This window comes from Salvelinus sp. IW2-2015, unplaced genomic scaffold (genome assembly GCF_002910315.2).
Source record: "Salvelinus sp. IW2-2015 unplaced genomic scaffold, ASM291031v2 Un_scaffold4811, whole genome shotgun sequence".
Classification (NCBI taxonomy): Eukaryota; Metazoa; Chordata; class Actinopteri; order Salmoniformes; family Salmonidae; genus Salvelinus; species Salvelinus sp. IW2-2015.
The window spans coordinates 1-9,991 of NW_019946080.1; the positions used below are offsets into that span (position 1 = coordinate 1).

The 9,991-nt window shown below is 45.0% G+C and overlaps 1 pseudogene; it reads right to left on the reverse strand.

The window, feature by feature from the left end:
• Window positions 1-2,438: 2,438 nt before the first annotated feature.
• LOC112077666 (integrin beta-8-like) overlaps window positions 2,439-9,991 on the reverse strand; it is an 18,359-nt pseudogene continuing 10,806 nt past the window's right edge.

Below are 9,991 nucleotides of genomic sequence, written 5' to 3' on the forward strand. Positions count from 1 at the left end.
GGTTAGAGATAGAGGAGAGTTAGAGTCAGAAGAGTTAGGGCAGAGATAGAGTAAGGTAGAGGTAGAGATAGAGGTAGAGTAGAGATAGAGGTAGAGATAGAGGTTTAGAGGTATAGTTAGAGGTAGAGATAGAGGTATAGTTAGAGGTAGAAGTAGAGTATATAGTTAGAGTAGAGGTAGAGATAGAGTAGAGGTATGTTAGAGGTAGAGGTATAGTTAGAGGTAGAGATAGAGGTAGAGATAGAGTTAGAGGTAGAGTTAGAGTAGAGGTAGAAGAGATAGGAGGTATAGTTAGAGTTAGAGTGAGAGGGTATTAGTGAGTTAGAGTTAGAGGTAGAGATAAGGTAGAGGTAGAGTTGAGAGTAGGGTAGAGATAGAGGTAGAGTTAGGTAGAGTATAGTTAGAGGTAGAGGATATAGTTAGAGGTAGAGGTAGAGGTAGAGGTAGAGGGTATAGTTAGAGGGAGAGGTAGAGGTATAGTTAGAGTTAGAGTTAGAGGTAGAGGTAGAGGGAGAGATAGAGGTAGAGTTAGAGGTAGAGGATAAGTTAGAAGGTAGAGTATAGTTAGAGTAGAGGTAGAGTTTAGAGTAGAGTTAGAGGTAGAGGTAGAGATAGAGTAGAGTTAGAGGAGAGGTTAGAGGTAGAGTTAGAGGTAAAGTAAGTAGAGGTAGATAGATTAGAGGTAGAGTTAGAGGTGAGGTAGAGGTAGAGTTAGGTAGAGTAGAGGTAGAGTTAAGGTAGAGGTAGAGTAGAGTAGAAGAGAGTTGAGGTAGAGTAGAGTAGAGTAGAGGGTAGGAAGTAGGTAGAGGTAGAGGTAGAGATAGAGGTAGAGTTAGAGGTAGAGTTAGAGTTAGAGTAGAGGTTAGAGGTAGAGTTAGAGGGTTAGAGTTAGATTAGAGGTAGAGTTAGAGGTAGAGTAGATAAGAGAGTTAGAGGTAGAGGTAGAGTTAAGAGGTAGAGTTAGAGGTAGAGGTAGAGGTAGAGTAGAGGTAGATGTAGAGGTAGAGTTAGAGATAGAGGTAGAGTTAGAGTTAGAGTTAGAGTTAGAGGTAGAGTTAGAGGTAGAGGGTGGTAGAGTTAGAGGTGAGGTAGAGGTAGAGGTAGAGTTAGAGGTAGAGGTAGAGATAAAGAGAGAAAAGCCGATATTCAACCTCAAGACATTAACGGTGGACTCAGCAATTGACTTATCATACACAGCAGCATTCAACACATCCTCACTAAATGCATCCTCACTCAATGGAAGACTAGGTGAACACTAAGACTGCCTCATTGTATCTGCTGAAACAATATATCCCTTAATGAAGCTTTTCATAAACAATAACACAAGGTCAGCTGATAGTCAGCTGGAGTCATAATCAGATCAGACTCCATAACAGGCCTACCTCTATAAGAATCTCACACGCAAACACATACCCACTTGCATGCGGAGTGTGCGTTGTTGTAGAGGTAGATATAGAGAGGGGTGAATTAGAAGTAGAGTTAGAGAGGTAGAGGTAGAGGTAAAGGTTAGAGTAGAGTTAGAGGTAGAGTAAAGGTAGAGGTAGAGTAGAGTTAGAGTTAGAGGTAGAGTGAGTTTAGGTTTAGAGGTAGAGTAGAGTTAGAGGTAGAGTTAGAGGTAGAGTTAGAGGTAGAGTAGAATTAGAAGTAGAGTTAGAGGTAGAGTAGAGTTAGAGGTAGAGTAGAGTTAGAGGTAGAGGTAGAGTTAGAGGTAGAGTTAGAGGTAAGGTTAGAGGTAGAGTTAGAGGTTAGAGGGTTAGAAGTTAGAGTTAGAGGTAGAGTTAGAGGTAGAGTTAGAGTAGAGTTATAGATAGAGGTAGAGTTAGAGGTAGAGGTAGAGTAGAGGTAGAGTGTAGTTAGAGGTTAGAGTTAGAGGTATAGAGTTAGAGGTAGAGTTAGAGGTGAGAGTAGAGGTCTAGAGTTAGAGATAGAGGTAGAGTTAGAGGTAGAGTTAGAGTAGATTAGAGGTAGAGTTAGAGTTAGAGTAGAGTTAGCAGAGTAGAGGTAGAGGTAGAGTTAGAGGTAGAGGTGAGGTAGAGGTAGAGATAAAGAGAGAAAAAGCCATATTCAACCTCAAAGACATTAACGGTGGACTCAGCAATATGACTTTATCATACACAGCAGCATGTCAACACATCCTCACTAAATGCATCCTCACTTCAATGGAAGACTAGGTGAACACTAAGACTGCCTCATTGTATCTGCTGAAACAAATATAATCCCCTTAATGAAGCTTTTCAAAACAATAACAACAGGTCAGCCGATAGTCACAATGACAAGTCATGTGTTGAGTCATAATCAGATCAGGACTCCCTAACAGGCCTACCTCTATAAGAATCTCACACGCAAACACATACCCACTGCATGCGGGAGAGTGTGTGCGTTGTTGTGTGTTGCATTTGTGTGTGTGTGTGTGTACGTGTGTGTGTGTGTGTGTGTACGTGTGTGTGTACCGTCTGGTTGGGCTGGACCATTGGAACAGCTGCGGTCGTGGGATTCAGATCCTTCCGGACAAAGAGGAGAGACACCTGACCAGAAAACGACTGAACGCTCTGTCCTCCACTGACACAGATACCTGGACAACTGACAACCAACCTCTAGAGGAGACAGAGAGAGAAAAGAGAGAGAGAGAGAGAGAGAGAGAGAGAGAGAGAGAGGAGAGAGAGAGAGAGGAGAGAGAGAGAGAGAGAGGAGAGAGAGAGAGAGAGAGAGAGAAGAGAGGAGAGAGAGAGAGAGAGAGAAGAAAGAGAAAGAAAAAGAAGAAGAAGAAAGAAAGAAAGAAAGAAAAAGAGAGAGACAAATGGAGAGAATAGAGAAAAGGGAGAAAGAGAGGGAGACAGAGCAGGTTGTCATCAGAAAGCCTCCATTGTTTTCTGTCCTCTGATCAACAGAGGATTGCATGGGGGGAAATGAAGGCGGGTCTAAAAAAAGCTCATTTTTATTCATTGGTGATTACACTGTGTTACCGTGTTGTGTGTGTGTGGTGTGTGTGTGTGTGTGTGTGTGTGTGTGTGGTGTGTTTTGTGTGTGTGTGTGTGTGTGTGTGTGTGTGTGTGTGTGTGTGTGTGTGTGTGTGTGTTGTGTGTGGTACAGAATGTAAGATTTGTGGAGTCGGCAGATCTATACCTATACGAAATGGTGGTTGTTCTGTTCTGTAGAGATAGAGATTATAACTGAGCCAAACCCTCACTCTCCCTACCTCACCCTCCCCCCTTACCCTCACTCTCCCCTTACCCTACTCCTTCCCTACCCATCCCTTCCCCTTACCCTCCCCTTACCCCTCACCCTCCCTTACCCCTCACCCTCCCCTTACCCTTCATCTCCCCTTACCCTTCACTCTCCCTTACCCACCCCTACCCCTTACCTCCCTACCCTTCACCCTCCCCTTACCCTCACCCTCCCTTTACCCTTCACTCTCCCCTTACCTTCACCTCTACCCTTCACTCTCCCCTTCCCTTACTCTCCCTTACCCCTTACCCTCCCCTTACCCCTCACCTCCCCTTACCTCCCTTACCCTTCACTCTTCCCCTTACCCCTTACCCTCCCCTACCCCTCACCTCCCCTTACCCTCACTCCCCTACCCATCCCCTTATCCCTACACTCCCTTACCCTTCACTCTCCCTCAACACTCCCCTTACCCTTACCCTCCCCTTAACCCTCACTCTCCCCTTACCCTCCCTTACCCCTCACCCCTCACTCCCCCTTACCCTCACCCTCCCCTCACCTCCCTTACCCCTCACCCTCCCTTACCCTCACCTCACCTTACCCTTACCCTCACCTTCCCTTACCCTCACCTTTACCTTACCCTCACCCTCCCCTTACCCTCACCTTACCCTCACCTTACCCTTCACTCTCCCCTTACCCCTTACCCCTCCCTGTGTGTGTGTGTGGTGTGTGTGTGTGTGTGTGTGTGTGTGTGTGTGTTGTGTTGTGTGTGTGTGTGTGTGTGCTGTGTGTGGTGTGCGTGTGCGTGTGCGTGTGCGTGTGCGTGTGCGTGCGTGCGTGCGTGTGTTACCTTGTATGCATCCCACTACCAGGTCTATGAGGTTGGGCAGCCTGGAACAGAGATTGGAGCCCGTAGCAACCTGACAACTCCTAGAGCGAGAAGAGAGATGTGTGTTGTAACAACCGTATATATACATAATATCACATTGTAAATGTCTTTATTCTTTTGGAACTTCTTGTGAGGGTAATGTTACTGTTAATTTTTATTGTTTATCACTTTTGTATTTTATCTACTTCACTTGCTTTGGCAATGTTAAACATATGTTTCCCATGCCAATAAAACCCCTTGAATTGAATTGAATTAATGTTAATTCCAGAGAGAAAGGGACACCGAGTCTGGGAATCTCTGTTTGAGACAATGTTAATGATTGTGAGAGAGTTGTGTATGTATGTGTGGTGTGTTTGTGTGTATGTGTGTATGTGTGTGTGTGTGTGCGTGCGTCGTGCGTTTAGAGAGATTACCATCATACACTGATATTGTAGTTGTTCCACGGCAAAGAGAGAATATATGTGGTTCTCTAGAAGCTTCTCGGCCAGCAGGCCTAAACGGGATGGTCCTACGGAAACAGAGAGACAAGACATGTTGGTGTTCATCATGTACTCATCATCACGTGTTCATCATTGTACTCATCATCATGTGTTCATCATGTACTCATCATCATGTGTTCATCATGTACTCATCATCATGTGTTCATCATGTACTCATCATCATGTGTTCATCATGTACCATCATCATGTGTTCATCATGTACTCATCATCATGTGTTCATCATGTACTCATCATCATGTGTTCATCATGTACTCATCATTCATGTGTTCATCATGTACTCATTCATCATGTGTTCATCAGTGTACGTCATCATCCATGTGTTCATCATGTACTCATCATCATGTGTTCATCATGTACTCATCATCATGTGTTCATCATGTACTCATCATCATGTGTTCATCATGTACTCATCATCATGTTCATCATGTACTCATCATCATGTGTTCATCATGTAATCATCATCATGTGTTCATCATGGAATCATCATGGAAATCGTCATGTGTTCATCACGTAATCATCATGTAATCGTCATGTGTTCATCACGTGTTCATCACGTTTCATCACGTAATCATCACGTAATCGTCATGTGTTCATCACGTGTTCATCACGTATCATCATGTAATCACACATGTTCATCATGTAATCATCACGTAATATCATGTAATCATCACATGTTTATCATGTAATCATCACAGTTTATCATGTAATCATCATGGAATCGTATGTGTTCATCACGTGTTCATCACGTAATCATCACATGTTCATCATGAAATCATCACATGTTCACCATGAAATCATCACATGTTCATCATTAATCATCATTAATCATCATGTAATCATCACATGTGTATCATGTAATCATCACATGTTTATACTGTAATCATCATGGAATCGTCATGTTTCATCACGTGTTCACTCATGAAATCATCACATGTTTTTTCATGAAATCATCACATGTTCACCATGAACATCATCACATGTTTATCATGTAATCATCTTGTAATCATCATGTGTTCATAAGTGTATGTAAATAAGTATGTGTATGTGTGTGTGTTAAGGCAAAATCAAATGAAAGGCGAACGACGTGTACACGCTGGTAGTGAATGACATGAAAACAGACAGGCCCGAGCGTTTGTTTGATTTGGCCTTTAGTGTGATTGTCTGTGTATGTGTGTGTGTGTGTGTGTGTGTGTGTGTGCGTGACAGTGTGTGTGTTGTGACAGGTGTTTTGTGCGTGACAGTGTTGTGTGTGTGTGTTGTGTGTGTGGTGTTGTGTGTGTGTGTGTGTGTGTGGTGTGTGTGGTGTGTGTGTGTGTGTGTGTGTGTGTGTGTGTAAGTGTGTGTGTGTGTGTGTGTTGTGTGTGTGCGTGACAGTGTGTGTGTGCGTGACAGTGTGTGTGTTGTGTGCGTGACAGTGTGTGTTGTGCAGTGCGTGACAGTGTGTGTGTGTGTGTGTGGTGTGTGACAGTGTGTGTGTGTGTGTGTGTGCGTGACAGTGTGTGTGTGTGTGTGTGTGTGTGTGCTGTGACAGTGTGTGTGGGTGTGTGTGTGTGTGTGTGTGTGTGTGTGTGTGTGACAGTGTGTGTGTGGTGGTGTGTGTGGTGGTGCGTGACAGTGTGTTGTGCGTGACAGTGTGCGTGACAGTGTGTGTGTGTGTGGTGTGTGTGTCTCACCATGGTAGAACTCTTCATATAAACACTGTTCTCCAGATGACAGAGTCCGTCATGGGGTGTGACATACCAGCCAGTCTGCTGTCCAACGCCAGGTGAGAAGGCTGGTCTGTCATCAACAACAACAGAGCTTGGCCTCCCCACGCCAACCCACCTCCCCTGACGGAAAGAGAGAGAGGGGGAAAAGGGGCGAGGGAGAAAGAGGGAAAGGAGGGAGAAAGATGAGGGAGAAAAAGAGGGGGAGTTTAATTATAATGTCTGTTGAATCATTGCTGATCAGCTGGGATGAAGATAATTAATTCTAAGATAGCCCCTCTGGAAAGAAAGTGAGGAGAGTTGTGTAATCCTCAGGTCCCCTGTAAGCCCCAAAACAGCTTAGCACCCCATTCCACACTGATGGTGTCACTCACTGTGTGAGTGTGTATGTCTGTGTATGTGTGTGTGTGTGACATGTGTGTGCGTGACAGTGTGTGTGTGATCTGTGCTGACGTGTCGTGACAGTGGTGTGCGTGTGTGTGTGGTGTGTGTGTGTGTGTGTGTGTGTGTGTGTGTGTGTGTGTGTGTGTGTGTGTGTGTGTGTGACAGGTGTGTGACAGTGTGTGTGTGTGTGTGTGCGTGACAGTGTGTGTGTGTGTATGTCTGTGTGTATGTCTGTGTGTATTGTATGTGTGTGTATGTCTGTGTGTATGTCTGTGTGTATGTGTATGTGTGTAGTGTATGTGTATGTGTATGTGTTGTGTGTGTGTGTGTGTGTGTGTGTCTGTCCTGTCTGTCTGTCTGTCTGTCTGTCTGTCGTGTCTGTCTGTCTGTCTGTCTGTCTGTCTGTCTGTCTGTCTGTGTAGTGTGTGTGTGTGTGTGTGTGTGTGTGTGTGTGTGTGTGTGTGTGTGTGTGTGTGTGTGTTGGTGTGTTGTGTGTGGTGTGTGTGTGTGTGGTATGTATGTATGTGTAGTGGGTGGGGGTGCCAGTAGATGTCAGTAGCATTAAGTAGTGCTAATTCAGCCACCATTATCCCTGACACACACACAGACCCCCTCCTCAGTGAGGACACCATAGCTGAGGTATGGGATGTATACACACACCACACACACACACACACACAAACACAAACAGACAGACAGACAGACAGACAGACAGACAGACAGACAGAACAGACGACAGACAGACAGACAGACAGACAGACAGACAGACAGACAGACGACAGAACAGACAGACAGACAGACACCTACCTGGCATACAGTAGCTTGCAGCATAGCATCCAGCCCTCCCTCAGTGTGGTCCATGTTGCCTGCTATCCTCTGTCTCTTGATGATGCGTGTAAACTCAGACACATGTTGGACGTCATACTAGAACAACATGGTGGAAGCCATGAGCTGGAAGACACTTCACCTCGTAGTCACTAAGACAGGGGGGAAAGAGTGACAGAGAGATACAGAGAGATACAGAGAGAGAGAGCGACCGTGAGTGTGTATGTGTATGTGTTTGTGTGACTGTGAGTGTGTATGTGTTGTGTGAGTGTGAGTGTGTATGTGTTGTGTGAGTGTGAGTGTGTATGTGTTTGTGTTTGTTGTGAGTGTGTATGTGTTAGTGTGACTGGTGATGTGATGTTTGTGTGACTGTGAGTATGGTATGACTGTGTATGTGTATGTGTATGTTAGTGTTGAGTGTTGTATGTGTGATGAGTGGTATGTGTAGGTTTAGTGGATGTGTATGTGTGGGATGAGTGTGTATGTGATGTGTTAGTGTTTGAGTGTGAGTGTGTATGTGTTTAGTGTGAGGTTGTATGTGTGACTGTGATTGTGTGTGTTAGTGTGAGTGTGTTAGTGTTAGTGTTAGTGTAGTGTGTATGTGTATGTGAGTGTGTGTCAGTGTTTCCGTCACCCTACCTGCAGGGGTTGTTTATCTTGGAGGGGTGTACGTTGATGTAGGGAGAGACATTTTTGTCGACAAAGGAGCCGAACCCCAGACGCAGATCACTGGAATGTTCTCTCATACGGTTGGACAAGGCCACGCCCACCTTCTTCAGCTGGACCAATAGGGATTCATCAGGAAGTGTTGTTTTTACATTTACATATTTTACATCCAACCAATCAGGGTTGAGATGTCAAAGGTTAGAGTAAACACGTAGCTCAGCTAATAAAATAAATAAATAAATAAATAATAAATAAATAATTGATTCATTAATACATTTATTTCAGTTGAAATCGTATTTGTTAATGTACGTTTAGGCACCAGAGTGGCGCAGCGGTCTAAGGCACTGCATCTCAGTGCACGAGGTGTCACTACAGTCCCTGGTTCAAATCCAAATCACATCTGGCCGTGATTGGGAGTCCCATAYGGTGGCGCACAATTTGCCCAGCGTTGGCCGGGGTAGGCCGTCATTGTAAATAAGAATTTATTCTTAACCGACTTGCCTAGTTAAATAAATAATAACAATAAATATTTTAAGTATTGAAATAACTATAAAATGTACATGATGCAACRAGTCACTCACCAGGTCCAGGTTGTCCTGCATGGATGCTGATACGTCCACCAGGTAGTACAGATCAACAGGATACCTCTCTAACTGCTGGACTGCTACTACCACACTGGCCTCAGCACCTACACACAGTTTCATGTTGATTTGGAATAAAACAAACACTTACAATAAAGCAGCACTTAAAACCAGGAAATAAAGCTCAGGACAATATATGTACAACAACCAGAAAATCCATCTTAAAGTGAACTTACGTCATGATGTACATTATAACAGGTCTGTGTGCAAACAGACAATTGGTGAGTTACTCTGCCCCTCACCTGGTCGGAGTGTGAGTGTGATCTCTCCAGGTGAAACCTGGGTTCTGCTGGTCGTAGGGTTGACCTCCACCATGACCTCTGGATTCTCTATGAATTCTAGGCCACACCCTCTCCTGGTCAGGGTCACTGCCAGGTCACAGCGCTCTCCCACCTCAGCTCCATCCAGGAAACCCTGTTCGGGGTCAGAGGTCAGAGGTCAGATGTCAAAGGTTAGAGGTTAAAAGGAAGCCCAGCGGTGAGCTGGGCTTCCTTTTAAACTGTTGACCTTTAAACAGGTCAACATTCACTTTACAAGGCCGCAGGGTCAGACGGATTTCCAGGATGTGTACTCCGAGCATGCGCTGACAAACTGGCAAGTGTCTTCACTGACATTTTCAACCTCTCCCTGTCCGAGTGTGTAATACCAACATGTTTCAAGCAGACCACCATAGTCCCTGTGCCCAAGAGTGCTTGCCTACTCAGGGGAGTTACAGGAGTGTGACTAAGGCCACGGACCCTCGAGGGCCCCGTATTGAGGTAAATCAGCGTGGAGATGTGTTGTTTAACCATACCCTTACCCACCTGGGGCGGACCTGTCAGGAAAGTCCAGGATCCAGTTCAGGGGGTAGGGTGTAGTCCCAGGGTCCTTAGCTTTAGTTATGAGCTTTGACGGGCGCTATGGGTTGTTGAACGCTGGCTTGTGTAGGTTCAATGGTAAAGTCATTCTCACCATAGCTGCTTATTTTTGTCCCAGGTGGGAAAGGGCAGGGGTCTGAGCGTGGCTTAGAGATGTGTCATCTTGTGGATCTGTTGGGGCTGGTGGCTATGTTAAATTGTGATTATCGACTGCAAAAGGTTACCTAGTGGTGTTCCTAGGTATGTACAGTAATGGTTGTTGTTGATGTGAGCCGATGACCAGGCCTCTTCCAAAGCATACGGCTCAATGGGTGCCTACGGTGTCAGGGTAGTCATTTAGGCAGGGTTACCTGTTGTTTGT